This window comes from Falco biarmicus, chromosome 5, assembly GCF_023638135.1.
Source record: "Falco biarmicus isolate bFalBia1 chromosome 5, bFalBia1.pri, whole genome shotgun sequence".
NCBI lineage: Eukaryota > Metazoa > Chordata > Aves > Falconiformes > Falconidae > Falco > Falco biarmicus.
The window spans coordinates 14674879-14693587 of NC_079292.1; the positions used below are offsets into that span (position 1 = coordinate 14674879).

General features: G+C 43.0%; 1 protein-coding gene across 1 annotated transcript in view; it reads right to left on the reverse strand.

Annotated features, from left to right (window-relative positions):
- The window catches only part of LOC130150571 (butyrophilin-like protein 2), a 120170-nt gene that overhangs the window by 37345 nt on the left and 64116 nt on the right, over positions 1 to 18709 (reverse strand). The window lies entirely within an intron of this gene.

The following is an 18709-nucleotide window of genomic DNA, read 5'->3' on the forward strand; positions in this document are numbered from 1 at the left end:
ACCCGACCGGAGCTGGCCCAGTAACCCCACACAACACACAAACTCTCCTCTCCTGAGTGACCAGCATAACAGATCATCTTCATGGACTGAATGAACACAATGGACATTTTCTGGACATTTTTACAGTGGTGGTCCATAGACTAGGGCAGGGGTCCTCAAACTTTTTAAACAGGGGGCCGGCGCGCGGATTAAGCGGCAGCAAGTCACCTTTGGCTGCTTGGTTTCCCCCCCCAACCCCTGGCGGGGGTGGGGTGGGTGGGGGTGGATCTGTAAATACGGGGGTCTGGATTGAGGACCCTGGGGGGCCATATCCGGCCCACGGGCCGTAGTTTGAGGACCCCTGGACTAGGGGAATGATATCTATGTATTATATCAAAGGATGGGAAGGGTGGTGGTGGTGAATGTGGTTGCATTGGGAAGTGTGGCATGATGTAAATGGAATGGAACAAGGGGTGGATAGTGCCCTGGTTTCAGCTGGGATGGAGTTAGTGTCCTTAGTAGCTGGCACAGTGCTGTGGTTTGGGTTTGGTGTAAGACCAGTGTCGATAGCACACTGATGGTTGTGGTTGTTGCTGGGTAATGTTTATGCTAAGTCAAGGACTTTTCAGTTCCTTGGGCCCTGCCAGTGAGAGGGCTGGAGGGGCACGGGAAACCAGGAGGGGACACAGCCAGGACAGCTGACCTGAACTAGCTGAAAGGCTGTTCCATACAATATGGCGTCATGCTGGTTATAGAGCTGGAAGAAGAAGAAGAAGGAAGGGGAGGAGCACTGGGCATTATGGCATTTGTCTTCCCAAGTAGCTGTTACACATGATGGATCCCTGCTTCCCTGCAGATGGCTGAGCACCTGCCTGCCCCTGGGAAGCAGGGAAGGAATTCCTTGGTTTGATTTTCTTGCGTGCACGGCTTTTGCTTTACCTATTCAACGGTCTTTATCTCGACCCAATCTTTTCTCACTTTTACCCTTCTGATTTTCCCCTCCATCCCACCAGGGCAGGGAGCTAACAGAGGCTGTGTGATGCTTAGCTGCCTGCTGGGGCTAAACCTTGACAAGGTTGTGGTGACGCAAGTCGAGGAGGACTGAAAAAACCACTATGTCTGCGTTGCTGGGTTCGGACAAAATGGCCTTTATTCTTTATACAAACTATTTATATATCTTAGACAGTGCAGGTGTTAGACCCTGATAGGTTTTTGTGTCCTTCTTCTTGCTTGCTATTTGCTGTTGCTGTAGGTGCCCGTATGCTGCGGCTCTAAGTTCCGATCCTTCACATCCTGTTTACATACCTGACAATTTGTGGCTGTCTTAAAGGTACACGGCTAAGTCTTTGAAGTCAACTAACTTGTCTGCAGACCCGCTGCAGACCCTAACAATTCCCCCTTGTTGTTTTTTGAACAGCTAGTACCAGGTTTGTCATGTTCTGCAGGGCCCTTGCAAACATGACGGCAACCAAGGCAACAGCAAACAAACAATACTGCCAATTGAGTGAATTGATGCCCAAAAGGATGACATTTTCTCAGATTCTGATAACGTGTTGCTGCAATGGGGCGCCTAAAATCCATAGCAGCACATACCATCACAATCCTCACAGCCATGTCCTTGAGCCAACAACAAAAGGGCAATAGTTGCTCTCTTTTGTATGTCATAGTGGCAAATTTGACTCACATTCTTAACTGCCTAACAAACAAGGTGATTTAACTCTTGAATGCTTTCCCTGCGGTTGCGCCGGATAAGAGAAGAACCACTGCAATACGTTCCCATCAGTTCCATTAATCAACTACATCGTTACATGCTTCATCCAAAGTTATATTGCGTTTGAGCACATTATGCTTATCAACATGTTCACGTGTTGATTTATGCGGGTGTCATGGTCCCATCATGGCCTCCTACTACATTAGCATCTCCATAAAAACAACTATCGACATTCAAAGTGCAAACAATATCAACTTCTTTTGGATTAACATTAGACAGAGGTAATCATCCCAAATATCAAGGCTTTCAGTAACATTCTTCATTCCCCACATCCTTTGTCAAAATCGTACATTCACTTTTTTGCAACAATGTCTGCGAGTCAGTTTTGAGGAAGGGCACACCAAACAAGACTGGTTCAGTAAGGAGACCACACATTAGTTGTTGCGTTGACTGGCGGCAGCAGTGCTCCCACGGTCTGGCACGCACACAGCGAGCAGGTATCCATCGTGGACCTTCAACTGTAGAAACACAAGCATAACTCTCCCCCAAGTTAACAATTCACGCGGTCCCAACCAATGCCCGGTACGAGGGTCTTTCATGCATACTAAGACGCCTTCGTGCTTTTGCTGCTTGTCACCAATTGACACCAAGTGCCAAACAAGAATGGGAGGCACCACACGGTCAGCAGAGATTTTCAGAAAGTGCAAAACATAACATGCTTTCTCTAATCATGCCTCTGGGGTCATTCCCTTCATTCCCCTTTTTTGTTTTTCAAGCTGGCATTTAAGAGTACCATTCATGCGTTCAGCGATGGCTTTGGAATTTGGAATTTGGAATGGAATTTGGATGGATGGTATTTGGAATACCAAATTTGTGGGAGATCCCCCATTGGGAAAGGAACTGACTGACGGGCCTGGAACTATAGGCAGGTCCACCGTCCGTTTTGATTTCAAGAGGGACACCGAGCAGAGAAAAAGCATGTTGCCAGTGCCAAATGACGTCACAACTGGTCTCACCTGTGTGGGCAGTAGCAATCATTGCAGTAGAATATGTATCTGTTGTAACATGGACATATTTTTGTCTGCCAAACTCATTGTAATGAGTTACATCTGTTTGCCAAAGCTGTAAAGCTTGAAGGCCTCTAGGATTTACTCCATAATTTGGCACAGAAGTAACATTTTGACAGTCTGGACAGGCTGCAACAATACTGCGTGCAGCAGCCTGAGAGAGACCCTTCTGGCCAAACTGATGATACAAGGATCGCCAATTCTGATGATAGAACTGGTGGGCTAACACGGCTTGCTGATGGACATCAGGAACAGGCACCGACAGAGCCACAGAAACTAGAGCATCAACTCTAGCATTGCCTTCAATTACAAAACCCGGTAGGGAAGTATGGCTATTAACATGCATAACATAATACGGAGAATGGCGTTTCCGAATCTCTTCCCAAACTAAAGTCAAAATTGCAAAAAGCTCGGGAATGTTGACATGGCCAAGGACAGCCGTGCCTAACTAGGGAAGGAGGGCTGCCACATATGCCGAATCAGTAACAAGATTAAGAAGGCCTGGAAAATACTGAAATGCCAAAGCCGCAGCCTGTAACTCTACGACTTGCGGGGATCCTTCCTGATATACAGTTCGGGAATGTCATTGCCCATTTTTTTTCCAAGCGACTGCGGCTTTTCCCATTTTTCCAGACCCACCTGTAAATACTGTGTCACCTTTGACTGGTCGTCTCCGACTTCGTTGCCGTGGCCGTAAAGTTAGATTTACAGTCATTTTCAAAAGTGGGTGAGGTGGATGGTGGTACTGAACTTGCCCTTGAAAACTGGCAAGAGCCACTTGAAGGGCAGTAGAGTTTAATAGCGCCCATTCAACATAGAATTGTTGTACAGGGATAATTACAGTTGCTGGATTAACTCCAGTCAACTCTAAACATCTTTTTCAGATTTTTATGATCACATCGACAACAAGTTTGTACAATTCGACAGCGCTTTTCTTAGGCTGCAAAGGCAGAAACAACCATTCAAGTACATGCAGTGGATCTTGCCAAGCCTGGTTCCACTGGGCCAACATAGCATAAGGGGAAGATTGGTCCATTAAAATAAAACCACTTAAAGGAAGCGTGATGTCTAGACGCCACGCATGCCGTGAAGAGATCAACTGTTTGACTTCTTTCACAAGTGCCAAGGCTGCAGGCATTAAATACCTTGGGGCTAAAAGATCTGCGTCTCCTTTTAAAAGCTGCAAAAGAGGATGCATTTGTTCATTAGTAAAGGCCTAAATAAGGCCGTAGCCAATTTAGCATTCCTGCAAGTTTTTGGACATCGTTCAAAGTCTTTACATCCAGTTTCAATTTGATAGGTTGTGGAGACACAGTTCCCTTCAGCACATTCATGGCCAGATATTTCCAGGGCCCTTGCCTCTGAACTTCTTCAGGAGCTACATGCAATCCAAACTCTGCTAAACTGTGCCTGGCACCCTTCTCAACTGTCTCCCGCAGCTCTTTGGACGGTGCTGCTAGCAAAATGCCATCCGTGTCATGATAACAGTAAACATCTTGGTATTTGTCTCTCGCTGAGCTCAGGGCTTGGGCTACAAACAAACCATTGACAAATGGTTGGTGAGTTTCTCATGCGCTGAGGCAGCACGGGCCAGTGGTACCTTTTTGTGGGTTCAGAGTTAGTTCTAGTTGGTACTGTAAAAGCAAACTTTGCTTTGTCTTTTGGATCTAAAGGAATGGTAAAAACCCCAGTCTTTCAGATTGATAACTAAGATGTCCCATTCCGTTGGTATCATGGTGGCAGGTAGCAGTCCTGGCCGTAAGGCCCCCATAGGGGCCATCACTGCATTGACTTTACGCAGGTCACGCAACAATCGCCATTTACCAGACTTCTTTTTTATCACAACTACAGGGGTGTTCCACGGGCTATGTGATTCTTCAATGTGGCCCGCGTCTAACTGTTCCTTACACCAATTCATGCAGGGCACACAGCTTTTCCTGGGGCAGGGGCCACTGCTCTCCCCGTACTGGTTTGTTGACGCGGATGTCTCTCGGACACAACTTACACGGCCAATGTGATCAAGTTAGCGCTGATTTATTAAAAGGCTTACAGCAATTTATACTCTTAACAAAAGATACACACGCCACGCATGCGTTGTTATTCAGAGGTGATGGGCTAAAACTACTTGTCCACGCGTACTCTAGTCATCTAGGATTGGTCCTGGCGCGGTGTCCACATGCTGCTCTCCTGTCACGTAGACATCCTGTTTCACATCTTAGCTCATCATTTTTCAGTCCAACTTCCTTATCTTCTTGCCACAGACGCAGTTTCACAATCTCCTTGTCCTTGTACACAGTTTCTTTGTCTCTCTTAGCCTTGCACGTGTCCTTCACGACAGCTGCAACTTGCTACAACTTCGGCCTGCTGTTACAATAAAGTTACTCGGTCTGGATTGCTCATAATGTGCCCATTGTCTTCTAGCCGCTCCACAAATCCCCCTTTTTGTTTTTGAGCGATCCAGACCCCTTTTATCATTTGGTTCATAATTCTCATAAAGCAATTCCACACAGAGCCCGATATCATTAAAAAGATTACAATGGCAATTAATACCGTTATCCCGTGCAGAAACACATCTTTTAACCATCCAGTAACTCCTAGGTCAGGTTGGGTCGTTGTGGAGATAGTTCTTGTGTCCAAGGCACTTGAGGTATTCCTGTGGAGCCGAGTCCTTCCTCACCCCGCCATCTGGGCTCTGCTCGGGGAACACAACTCGCAAAAGGCACAAGCTGAGCAAGGCGTGTGTTTTTTGGAGTTGTAACAGGAGGCACAGGTGTGGAAAACAAGGCACATATTTGACCTGTAAAGTTAAGGGGGTTTAGGGGTTTTAGGGTTATGTGTTTTTAGACTTAATTATTTTTAGGGTTTAGGGGCTTTAGGATTTTTAGGGTTAGAGGGGATTTTGGTTTGCAGGGTTAAGTGTTTTGGGGGTAAAGGATTTTTGCTGTTAATGGGCTTTAGGGTTAAGGGTATTTAGTCAATTTTTTTTCGGGTTAGCGTTTTTGGAGTTATGCATTTTCAGAGATAAGTGTTTTTAGGCTTTAGGATTTGACAATTTTTAGGTTTAAAGAGGTTTTGGGTTTTTAGGATTAAGTTTTCTGGGGTTAAGGGTTTTAGGGTTTGTAGGGTTAAGTTTTTTAGGGTTTTTAGGGTTTGTAGGGTTAAGGGGGTTTTGGATTAAGGCATTTTAGGGGTTTGGGGGTTAAGGGTTCTTAAGGGTTTTATGTTTAGGCGTTTTTATGGGTTTTTAGAGTGAAGTGGTTTTAGGGATTTTACAGTTATTAGGGTTTAGAGTTTTTAGCAGTTTTATGTGGGTTTTTTGCATTAAGGTTTTTTAGGTTAATGTTTCTTATGGTTTTCAGGGTTTTTAGATTTAATGGGGTTTAGGATTAAGAGATTTTAGGGGTTTTACTGTTAAGGGCGTTTAGGTGTAAGGGTTTTAGGATTACGGGTTTTTAGGCTTAGAGAGTTTTTAGGATTTTTAGGGTTAAGTGTTTTTAAAGAATTTTTAGGTTAAGAGTTTTTAGACTTAAGTAATTTGGGTTATTTTAGGGTTATTGGTTTCTAGTGTATTTAGAGTTAGGTTTTTTAGCATATTTAAGGGTTTAGGGTTTTTAGGGTTAAGTGTTTTTAGGGTTTTTAGGATTAAGTGAATTTAGTTTTTTTTAGTGTCATAGGTGTTAACGGTTTTTTAGGGTTAAGAAGTTTCAGGAATTTTAGTGTTAAGGGGTTTTAGGGTCAATGGTTTTTAGGGTTTTTAGGGTTAAGGGTTTTAATGGTGAAGGGTACTAGGGTTTAAGCATTATTAGGGTTTTTAAGATTAAGGGTTTTAATGGGTAAGGGTTTTTAGGGATTTAAGGGTTAAGTGTTCTTAGGGCTTTTAGGGGTTACATGCTATTGGTTTTTATGGGTTTTAAGGTTTTGAGCCTTAAGGTGTGTTAGGGTTAGGGATTTTAAGGTTTTTAGGGTTAAGCTTTCTTGGGGTTAATGCTTTTTGCCTCTGAAGTTGTTTTAGGGTTAAAGGGGTTTTGCGTTTTTAGGGGGTTTGGGTTAATTTTTTTTTAAGGTTATGGGTTCATATTGGTTTTAGCGTTTAGGTTGAAGTATTTTTAGGGGTTTTAGGTTTAAGAGGTTTTAGGGTTATAGGTTATATAAGGTTAAGTGTTTTTAAAAATTTTAGGGTTTTTACGTTTTTTAAGGTCAAGGCTTTTGAGGTTGAGGGTGTTTAGGGGGGGTTGGTTTAAGGGGTTTTAGGGGTTTCATGTTAATGGGGTTTAGGATTTTCAAAGTTTTTAGTGTTAAATGGTTCTAGAGTTAAGGGATTTTGGGGGGTTTTAGGCTTAAGAGTTATTGGGGTTAAAGGTTTTTACTGCCAAGGGAGTTTAGGCTTAAGGGTTTTAAGGATTTTTCGGTTTAAGGGTTTCTATGGTTAAGGGGTTTTAGGCTTAAGCATTTTTAGGGGTTTTAGGGTTTAGTATTAAGTGATTTTAGTTTTTTTAGGGTTATGGGGGTTTATTGGTTTTAGGGTTAAGGAGTTTTAGGGGGTTTAGAGTTAAGGGGGTTTAGGGTTAATGGTTTTTATTGGTTTTAGGGTCAAGGGTTGTTAGGGTGTTTCTGGTATTTATGTTAAAGTTATTTAGGTTTTTGACAGTTTTCAGTGTTATGGGGTTTTAGGGTTACAAGAGATTAAGGTTTTTAGAGTTTAGTGCTTTTGGGGTTAAGGATTTTTACTGTTATTGGGGTTTAGGGTTAAGGGTTTTAGTGGTTAAGGGGTTTTAGGGCTAAGCACTTTTACAGTTTTTAAAACCTAAATGTTAAGATTTTAAAGGTTAATTGTCTTTTAGTGGGTTTAGGTTTCAGTGTTTTTATGGTTTTTAGGGATATAATTTCAACAGGTTTCAGGGGGGTTGGGTTAAGGCTTTTTAGGGTTAAGGGGTTTTATAGTTGTTAGGGTTCAATCTTTCTAGGGTTTTTAAGATTAAAGGATTTTAATGTTATGGGGTATTGGGGATTTTAGGGTTAATTGTTCCTAGGGGGTTTAGGGTTTGTATGTTATTGGGGTTCAGGGTTTTTAAGCTTTTCAGCGTTAAGGGGTTTTAGGGTTTTTAGGGTTATGTGCTTTCAGAACTAAGCATTTTTAGGCTTTAGGGGGTTTAGGATTTCTAAGATTAAAGGTGATTTTGTTTTGTCGGGTTCAGTGTTTTGGGGGTCAAGGCTTTTTAACTGTTAATGGGTTTTAGGGTTAATGGTATTTAGCTTTTTTAGGGTTTTTTAGGGTTAAGCGTTTATAGAGCTAAGCATTCTAAGTGGTTTTTGGCTTATAGGGGGTTTATGATTTTTGGGTTTAAAGGGGATTTTGGTTTATTAGGGTTAAGTGGTTTGGGGTTAAGGGTTTTAGGGCTTTTAGGGTTAAGATCTTTATGGGTTTTAGGGTTTGTAGGGCTAAGGGTTTTTTGGATTAAGGCATTTTAGGTTTTAATGTTTAAGGATTTTAATGTTTAATGTTAAGGGTTTTAATGGGTAAGGTTTTTTAGGGCTTTTAGGGTTATTAGTTCTTAGGGTTTTTAGGGTTTATACGTTATTTGGTTTTAGGGGTTTTAAGGTCTTGAGCGTTAAGGTGTGTTAGGGTTAAGGGATTTTAAGGTTTTTAGGGTTAAGCTTTCTTGAGGTTAATGTTTTTTGCCTCTGAAGTTGTTTTAGGGTTAAAGGGTCTTTGCGTTTTTAGGGGGGTTTGGGTTAAGGGTTTTTTTCTTTTTTAAGGTTAAGAGTTTTGAGGGTATGTGGGGTTAAGGGCTCATATTGTTTTTAGCCTTAAGGGGTTTTAGGTTTAAGTATTTTTAGGGGTTTTAGGTTTAAGAGGTTTCAGGGTTATAGGTTATATAGGGTTAAGAGTTTTTAAAAATTTTAGGGTTAAGGGTTTTTACGTTTTTTAAGGTCAAGGCTTTTAAGGTTGAGGGTGTTTAGGGGTTTTTAGTTTAAAAGGTTTTAGGATTTTTAGGGTTAAATATTTTTAGAGTTAAGCATTTTCAGGGATAAGTTGTTTTAGGCTTTAGGGTTTTGACAATTTTTAGGTTTAAAGAGGTTTTTGGTTTTTTAGGATTAAGTTTTCTGGGGTTAAGGGTTTTAGGGTTTTTAGGGTTAAGGTTTTTAGGGTTTTTAGGGTTTGTAGGGTTAAGGGGGTTTTGGATCAGGGCATTTTAGGGGATTTGGGGTTAAAGGATTTTTAGGGGCTTTAAGGTTTTTAGGTTTAAGCGGGTTTAGGTTTTTTTATGATAAAGTGGCTTTAGGGATTTTATAGTTATTAGGTTTAAGGATTTCTAGTGCTTTTATGGGTTTTTTAATTTTTTTTAAGGGTTAATATTTCTTTTGGGTTTTAAGGTTCTTAGATTCAATGGGTTTTAGGGTTAAGAGATTTTATGTTTTTTACTGTTAAGGGATTTTAGGTTTACAAGGTTTTAGGTTTAGAGGGTTTTTAGGATTTTTAAGGTTAAGGGCTTTTAAGGAATTTTTAGGTTAAAAGGGTTTTGAGTTATGTAATTTTGGGGGTTTTAAAGGGTTAAGGTTTCCTAGCATTTTTAGAGTTAGGGGTTTTTGCATGTTTAAGGGGTTTTTATGACTAAGATGTTTTAGGACTAAATGATTTTAAGTTTTTTTTAGGATTATGGCTGTTTATGGGTTTTTAGGGTTAAAGGTTTTATGGTTTTTAGGGTTAAGGGTTATTAGGGTGTTTCTGGATATGTTAATTTTTTTAGGCTTTTTAAAGTTTTTAGTGTTAAGTGGTTTTAGGATTAAAAGAGTTTAAAGTTTTTAGAGTTAATCAGTTTGGGGTTAAGGATTTTCATTGTTAATGGGTTTTAGGGTTAACAGTATTTAGCATTTGTAGGGTTAAGGGGGTTTAGGTTTTTTAAGGTTCAGTGTAGATTTAAGTTTTTTTCAGGGATAAGGGGTTTTAGGCTTTAGGTTTTTTAGGATTTTTACGTTTAAAGGGGATTTTGGTTTGTTAGGTTGAAGTGTTTTGGGTTATGTGTTCTTACAGTTTTAGGGTTATGAGCTTTTTATGGGTTTTAGCGTTTAATGGAGTTCTTAGTGTTAAAGATTTTTAGCTTTTTCAGGGTTAAGGGGTTTTAGGGTTTGGTGTTTTAGTGTTAAGTGTTTTTAGCGTTGGTAAGGTTTTTAAGATTTAGGGGTTTAATGGTTAAAGTCTTTTTAGCATACTTACTGTTGGGGCTCTTGCTGTATTGAATGATTATACTGAACTCTGAAGCAAGTGGAAAAATACTGAAGAAATAAGACGAGGTTACGGCCAGAACAGTGGGATGAAGAAAAAGGAGCAAATTGCAGATGTTTGCTCAAAACCAAGGCCAACGGGACGTGATAAGAGGAGCTGGGAAACCGCAGAAAGGAGCCTACATGCCAGAACAAGCAGAAACAGAAATCTTCCCAGTAAACAATTGTTAACCAATCATATTATTATACGCTTGTAAAATAGCCAACCACATTATTGCACGCTTATAGAATGCCTTATAAAAGTCTACCTGGTTTGTACAATAAACGGATCAGATCTTGAACTCTGTGGGTATTTGAATCTGACTCCCGCTCGCCCGAAATGCCCGCAGCAACTTACGGTTAAGGTTTCTTAGCGATTTTAGTGTAAAGGGTTTTTAGGGTTTTTAGGGGTTTTATAGTTTAAGGTTTTTTAGGATTAAGAGTTTTTTAGGGTTAGAGCATTTTTAGGGGTTTTGACTTTTGTAGCGTTTGTAACTTTTTTAGGCTTAAGGGTTTTTTAGGCTTAAGGGATTTTTGGGTTTTTCCGTGTTTAAAGTTAAGCGGTTTTAGGGGTTTTACTGATCAGGAGTTTTAGGGTTAAGGATTTTTTTTAGAATTAAGGGGTTTGAGAGTTTTTAGCAGTTTTAGGACTATAGGTTTTTAGGGTTAAAGGATTTTAAATGTATGGGATTTTAGCGTTTTTAGAATTAACGGGGGGGGGGGGTCAGTTTTAAGGGTTAAGTGGTTTTGGCATATTTAGGGTTAAGTGTTTTTAGTGTTAAGGCGGTTTAGAGTTAAGATTTTTAGCTTTCTTAGCGTAAAGGTTTTTTAGGGTTAATGGTTTTTAGTGTTAAAGAGTTTTAGGGGGTTTAGGGTTAATGGGTTTTTAGGGGCTTTATGGTTTGGTTTTTTTTAGGGATAAGGGTTTTGGGGGATTTTAGGTTTAAGGGGTTTTTTTCGATTAAGGGTTTTCGGGTTTTTAGGGTTTTGGCGGTTTTAGGGTTAAGGGGTTTTAGCGCTTTTACGGTTAAAGGTTTTTCATATTAAGGGATTTTATGGTTTTTAGGATTAAGGGGTTTTAGGGTTTATATAGTTAAGGGGTTTCATCGTTAAGGGACTTTAGGGTTAAATGTTTTCAGAGTTTTTAGGGTAAAGAGTTTGTAGGGTTTGTAGGGTTAAGGGTTTCTAAAGGTCTTATGGTTAATGTTTTTTGGGTTAAGTGTTTTTAGGGTTTTTAGAGTTTTTAGCATTTTTAGGGGTTTTAGCTTTTTTATTGTTAAGAATTTTTATCGTTAAGCGTTTTTAGCCTTTTAAAGGTTTTTAAGGCTCAGAGTTTTAAAGGGTTAAGAGACTGTAGGGTTAAGGGTTTTTTTTTTATTTGTGTTTGTTTTTAGAGTTAAGCTTTTTAGGGTTTCTGTGGTTAAAGGTTTTAGGATTAAGTGTTTTTAGAGTTCAGGGCTTTAGAGTTTTTACGGGTTTTAGGGTTATAGGTTTTTAGCATTAAGGGATTTTAGGGTTAAGGTTTTTTTAGGGTTTTTAGACTTAAGGGCTTTTACGCTTAAGTGTTTTTATCTTTAAGGTTTCTTAGAGTGAAAGTGGGTTTAGGGTTAAGGGTTTTTGGAGTTAAGGGGTTTTAGTGTTTTTATGGTTAAGGGATTTTAGGGTTATTCCTTTTAAGCATTTTTAGATATTTTAGGGTTAAAGGGTTTTCAGGGGTTTTAGTGTGAAGTGTTTGTAGGGTTAAGGGGGTTTAGATTTTGTGGGGTTTTTTTTGGGTTAAAGGGGTTTAGAGTTTTTAGCGTTACAAGTCTTTAGGGTTACGGGATTTTAGGGTTTTTATAGTTAAGGAGGTTTAGGGTAAAGTGTTTTTAGCATTAAGGGTTCTTAGAGCTAAGGGGTTTAACTGTTTAAGGGTAAAGGGGCTTTAGGGTTAAGGGTTTTTAGAGTTAAGGGGTTTTAGTGTTTTTATGGGTAAGGGGGTTTAGGCTCAAGAGTTTTTAGAGTTTTTAGGGTTATGCCTTTTTAGCTTTTTTAAGTTTAAGGTTTTTTAGGGCTTTTTAGGGTATAAGGGTTTTCAGGGGTTTTAATGTTAATGGTTTTAAGGTTTAAGGGGTTTTTGTGTTTTTAAGGCTTTTAGGCCTCAGCATTTTAAGGGTTAAGGGATTTTTGAGTTTAGGGGTTTTAGAATTTTTTTCAATTATTATAGGGTTTTTTTAGAGTTTTAAGGGTTTTTAGGATTTAAGGGCTAAGGGATTTTAAGGGTTTTAGAGTTACAGGGCTTTAGGGTTAAGGTTTTTTAGTGTTAAGGGTTCTTAGAATTAAGCGGGTTTAGCTTTTTAAGAGTAAAGGGGTTTTAGGGTAAAGGGGGTTTAGGGTAAAGGGGGTTTAGGGTAAAGGGGGTTTTAGTGTGTTTATGATTAAGGGGGTTTAGGCTTAATGGTTTTTAGGGTTGTGCCTTTTCAGCGTTTAAAGGTTTAAGGGGTTTTACGTTTTTTAGGATATAAGCGGTTTTAGGGGTTTTAGCATTAAGGCTTTTAAGGGTTAAGGGGGTTTAGGGCTTTCATTGTTAAAGCTTTTTAGGGTTTTTTTTTCAGTAAGTGTTTTTAGGTTTAGGGATTTTTATGGTGAAGTGGTATAGGATTAGAGGGGGTTTAGGGTTTTTACGGTTAACGGAATCTAAGGGTTTTAGTTCTTCAAGGGTTTTTGCGGTTAATTGTTTTTTAGTGTTAAGTGTTTTTAGGGATTGAAGGTTTACGGTTTTTTCGGTTAAGGGTTTTTAGTGTTGTGGTTTTTGTGGTTTTACAGTTAAGGGTTTTTAGCAGTTTTAGATGTTAAGGGTTTTTAGTATTAAGGGATTTTAGGGGTTTTAGGGTTAAGGGGTTTTAGCCTTGTATGGGTTAAGGGGTTTTGGGGGTTTTAGGGTTAAGGTTTTTTACGGTTATGAGTTTTAAGGGTATTTAGGGCTAAGTGTTTTTAGGGTTTTTAGGGTCAATCTTTTCTAGCATTTTTAGAATTAAGTGTTTTTAGCGCTAAGGGGTTTTAGGTTTATTGTTTCAAGGCTTAAGAGTTTTAACCTGTGTTAGGGTTAAGGGTTTGTAGCATTTTCAGGGTTAAGGATTGTTAGAACTTTTAGTTTTAAGGGGTTTTAGGGTTAAGGGATTTTAGGGTTACTGGTTTTTAGGTATTTTATGGTGAAGGGTTTTTTGAATCAAGGGGTTTTATGTTTTTTAGCATTAAGGGGGTTTAGGGTTTTCAGGTTTAGGTTTTTTTGGGGGGGATGTTAGGGCTAAAGATTGTTGGGGTTTAGTTTTTTGGGGGTTAAGGGGGTGTAGGATTTTTAAGGTTAAGGGTTTTTCAAGGTTAAGTGTTGTTAGAGTTACAATGGTTAAGGACTTTAAGAGGTTTTAGCTTTTTTACTGTTAAGTGTTGTTAGGGTTAAGAGCTTTTAGCATTTTTAGGGGGTGTAGCATTAAAGGGTTTTAGGATTAAGGGATTTTAGAGTTGGTAGGGTTAATGTTTTTCACAGTTAAACTTTTTTAGGGTTAAGGGTTGCTGGGGTTAAAGTTTTTTAGGATTTTTAGGGTTCTGTTCGGTTCTTCTTACATATACTGCTCTCTCCTCTCCACTGCTCTCGGCTTTCCTCTTTCATTTTCTCCGCTCTCCTCTTCCCTCCTGTCCGCTCTCCACTCCGCTCTTCTCTTACCTCCTCTCCACTTACCTCTTCCATCACCGTTGCTCTTCTCTTCCCTCCTCACCGGTCTCCTCTTCCATCCTCTCCAGTCTCCACCTATGTCCTCTCCGCCCACCTCTTCTGTCCTCTTCTCTGCTCTCGTCATCCATCTTCTCTGATCTCCTCTTCTCTCTTCTCACATATCCTCACCCATCTTCTACGCTCCCCTCTTACCCCTTCTCCGCCCTCCTCTGACCTCCTCTCCGGTCTCCTCTTCACTCCTCTCCACTTACCGCTTCCATCTGCTCTCCTCTTCCCTAATCTCCGCTCTTATCTTCCCTCCGCTCTGCTCTCCTCTTCCTTCAGCTTGCTCTCATATTTACTCCACATGGCTCTCCTTTTCCTATGTCTCTTCTTTTCCTTTTCCTCCTCTTCCATTTTCTCTGCTCTTCTCTCCCATCTTCACCGTTCTTCTTTTATATACTGTGCTCTCCTCTCCATTCATCTGCACTTTCCTCTTTCCTCCTCTCTGCTCACTTCTTTCCTTTCCTCTGCTCTACTCTTCCCTCCTGTCCGCTCTCCTCTACACTTTGCCCTCCTCTTTACCCCTCTCCACTTTCTGCATCAGCTTTGCTCTCCTCTTCCCTCCTCACCACTCTCTTCTTCCGTCCTCTCCACTCTCCGCCTATGTCTTCTCCACCCTCTTCTTCCATCCTCTTCTCTGCTCTCATCATCCATCTTCTCTGATCTCCCCTTCAGTCTTCTCCACTCTCTACTTACTTTTATCTCCTCTCTCATCTTCCCTCCTCTCAACTCTCCTCTTCCCTCCTCTCTGCTCTCCTTTGCACTCGACTCTCCTCTCTGCTCCGATCTCCTCTTCATTGTGTACAACTCTTCCCGCCTCTACGCTCTCCTCTTCTGTATTTTCTTTTTCCGTTCTCCTCTCCCCTGTTATCCATCTCCCCTGTCTGCTCCCCTCTTCCATCCTCTTTGCTTTCGTCTTCCCTCTTCCCTCCTCCCTGCTCTCCTCATGCCTCCTTTCCGCTCTACTCTTCCCTTTTCCCCGCACTCTTCTTCCCTCCTGTCCACACTTCTCTTCCCTCCTGTCTGCACTCCTCTTCCCTTCTCTCCGCTCTCCTACCTTACCTCTGTTCTCCTCTTCCATCACCTTTGTTCTCCTCTTGCCTCCTCTTCCGTCCTCTCTGCAATCCTCTTCCAACTTCTCTGCTCTCCTTTTTCAGCTTCTTTGTTCTCCTTGTCATTCCTCTCCGCTCTCCTCCTCACTCCACTCTCATTTACCCTCTTCTCCCCTCTCTTCTTTCTTCTCTCCTCTCCGCACTCCTCTCCTGTCCTCTCCGCTCTTCTCTTCCATCTGCTTTGCTCTCCTCTTCCCTCTTCTATGTTCTCATCTTCCATCTTCCCTCTTCTCCACTTCCCTCCTCACCGAACTCATCTTCCATTTTGTCCTCTCTCCTCTTCCCTCCTTTCCAATCTGAACTTTCTTCATCTCCACTCTTATTGTCCAACCTCTCCGCTCTTCTCTTCCCTCCTCTCTAATCTTCAGTAGGCTTTTGCTTCATTCCTCTCCGCTCTCCTCTCCGGTCCACTTCCTAAGTGTCGGTAGTCGTCCTCCCTCGTCTCATTACTAGTCTTACACTGACTCTCCTCTTCCCTCTTCCCTGCTCTCATCATCGTTCCGCTCCGCTCTCCTCTTCCCTCTGCTTTGCTTTCTTTTTCTCTCCACATTGCTCTTCTCTTCTCTCATCTGCGCTTTCCTCTTCCCTCTTCTTCCATTTTCTCCACAGTCCTCCTCTTTTTATCCACTCCCATTTTCCCTCCTCTCTGCTCTCAGTTTCCCTCCTCTTCACTCTCCTCTTTCGTCTTAACTGCTCTCCTCTTCCCTCCTATAAGCTCTCTTCTTCCTTCCTCTCTACGCTCCTCTTCCATGCTCTCCGCTCTCCGGCTACCACCTCTCCACTCACCTCTTCCTTTTTCTCCATTCTAATTTTCGCTCCGAGAGCAGAGGGCGAGAACCTGGCTCAAAAGGGCCCCGAGGAGCCCTGCCCAGGGGCTGTGCCCAGTGCTACAGAGGAAAAGCAGCAGCCCACGGGGGCTACACTGGCAGCCCCGCCGGGAGCCTTGAAAGGTTCCTCCCCCCAGATGCGGGGCACGAGGGCCACCTTCCTGGAGCACGAGCAGCAGGCACCTTGCCAGAATGGCCCAAAGCAGCCCTGGCCAGGGGCCCTGCTCAGTGCTTCAGAGAAAGGCAAAGGAACCCTGGGGAGGGACACATGCTAGCCCACCGCGGGGGAAAAAAGCCTTCCTCTTGCCAGCTGCAGGGCACGAGAGGCCATCTTCGTGGGGCACAAGCAGCAGGCGGTGACCTGGCCCAAGGGACCCGTGGAGCCCTGGCAAGTGGTCGTGCTCAGTGCTGCAGAGGAAAGCAAATAACCCCCGGGGGCCAGTGCCCATGTGCCCTGGGGAAAATTCCCCCTGACCCCAGCCCTGGCAATGGGCTGCTCCCTGAGCATGTGAGCGAGACCTGCCTCCTCGTCCCACAGGCTGGTCACGCCTCCTGGGAGATGCCAAGCCTCTCCCTCTGACCCAGAGCCATCTCAGGGGCTTCTGAGAGTGGCCAAATATCCCTGGTCCCATTGACTTCAGGGGCCAGAATCCTTCCTGCACCTGCAGGGCACCAGTGGGTGCTCCAAAGCTCTAGGATCCCGCCAACGTCTGTGCATCTCATAACTTATGGCTGCTGCCCCTGGCTCCACAGAGGATGAGGATGGTGAGCTCTGCAGTGCTTCTCAAGAAGGCATTCCCTTGGTCTTGCCATGGTTGTCCAGCTGAGAAGGATTTCCAGACCTCAGCTGAGCTTTGGATGTGGCCCCACCAGCAGCCTCATCCAGGTTCCAGTCTCCCTCCCTCACCCCGCCCAGGGAATCCCACCGGCCCCTCGAGGACTACCTCTCAGGTGTCTTCAGGCTGGTGCCAGGCCAGCTCTGGCCGCGGGACACAGACGATGCCCCTTTTATACTCCCCCGGGGCACTGTGACTGCTGCGTTGCCAAGTGACGGCACTGTGACATGGGGTGACACAGGGGTGACACGCGCAGCCCCGCCCCTGCCCAGCACCCTTGGGAGGAAGGGCTTTGGGGTGCCGGCCCCGAGGCAGCCCCTGTGCCCAGCAGGCCCGGGGGGCTGTCCCTGACCTTGGTGGCCGTGCACGGGGCACAGCTGCTGGGCATCCCTTGCGCCTCCTCTCCCACTCAGCTCCCAGGGACAAACCTCGTGCTGTTCCTCCTCTCTCAGGCCGTGGCATGGACCATCCCTGCAGCCCAGCGCCCACCCTGTGAGCCGCCCCCTCTCTACCACAGGTAACGTCCATGACGTTGACATGTGGAATCGTACCCTACAACTCGAGGAGAGTTATAAAGCAGGTGTGGTTATTGCGGCACAGGGTGCAAGGGGGATCGCTCCTCCCAACCTGCAAGCTGAATTTTACTCACAATACATATTTATACAGCAAAGTGATTAGTTCGTGCAAAATCTACACCTACTACCTCATTATTGGTGAGTTGCTTTCTTGCCTCAATTTAAAGGTACAGTTCATTTTAAATTCACTGCGCGAGCTCCTGAGGTGGTAATCCACCCTTTTCGGGGGCAAGCGCGGGGCTGGGGGGGTGGGGACGGACACACACATTTGAGTAGGAGATCAGGATCCCCCACTACCACAATTATTTTACCCTGGTTTCCTTGAGTCTTACCGCTTCAGCAGTTTGTTTTCTTTTAGCAGTTAGGACATCCTTATCAGGAAGCTCCTTCTTTATGTTCTTGTGGAGCTCACCTACATCTGTATTAACCGTCCCTTCTTGAAGTGCTGTGGGCCAAGCTCCAGAGCTTCCCTCGCAGACTGTGAGGCTCTTTCTCGCGTGTTGATGGCTCCTGTTATCTATGCAGCTCCTGCCTGCAGCAGAGTTTTAGGTTTTTCATTATGTTTTCTGCCATCACCAGTAGCTTACTTCTCCAAGCAATTGGATGAAGTCGGAGAGGGTCCCCCGTGGAGAGTCAGCCGGGTCACGACAATCACACCAATACGGCTACATGCCGTGCTCACTTTATTAAACAAACAGGTCATATTTATAACTTAAGCCAACCGCTCACACGACTTTACACAAAGGTGATTGGATAAAAGTTTCTGGTCACACGGGCATCCGTGTCGCTGACTGGTGAACATGCTGCAGGTGCCTGACCAGAGTGTGCCGATGAGAGTGTGCTGATTTCACGGTTCCTAGGACTTGCTCTGCACCTGGCCTCTTGTTTGTGTATAACTTGTTTTCTTTCTCCCACTGCTTGTTCCCAGGACAATTTAAAGTTGCTCTGCAGCTTCAACGAACAGGCCTGGGTTGTCCAACCCGGACGATGGTAACATATGTCCTCGGTCTTTTAAAAATCCCTCTACATATCCCCCTTTTTCTTTTTGGACAACCCATGTCTGTTTCACAATAGATGTTAAACCTTTCTTCAAACAAGAAAATAAACAGCTAAAAACGAAAAACATTACAGCAATGATTATAACAAAGCGTATTCCTTCCATCAATAACGTCTTTAACCAACCTGTTATCCCCAATCCTCTCAACCATTCATCAAAGGGATTATCATCAGCAAGAATATGCTTCATGTTTCCCTGCAGTTGTGACAACTTCTTGTGCATAGATATGGAATGATCGGAAAGGTTCATACACCACATCCCTTCAAAATCCTCACAACCGTGTCCATGTGCTAATAACAAAAAATCTATTGCAGCCCTATTTTGTAACATAGCATGCCTAGTACCATCTACATCAAGCAATAACGAACTTAAAATCTGTGACGTAAGATTAAATAGTTTCTCTCCCCAGCACGCTCACTTTCGTATATTCTTAGCATTTAATGCTGCCATTTGGACTCATACATGTACATTTCTGATTGGGAGTCAGATCCACTGTTTTAACATTCCAAAAGCCATCAAAATTTGTTT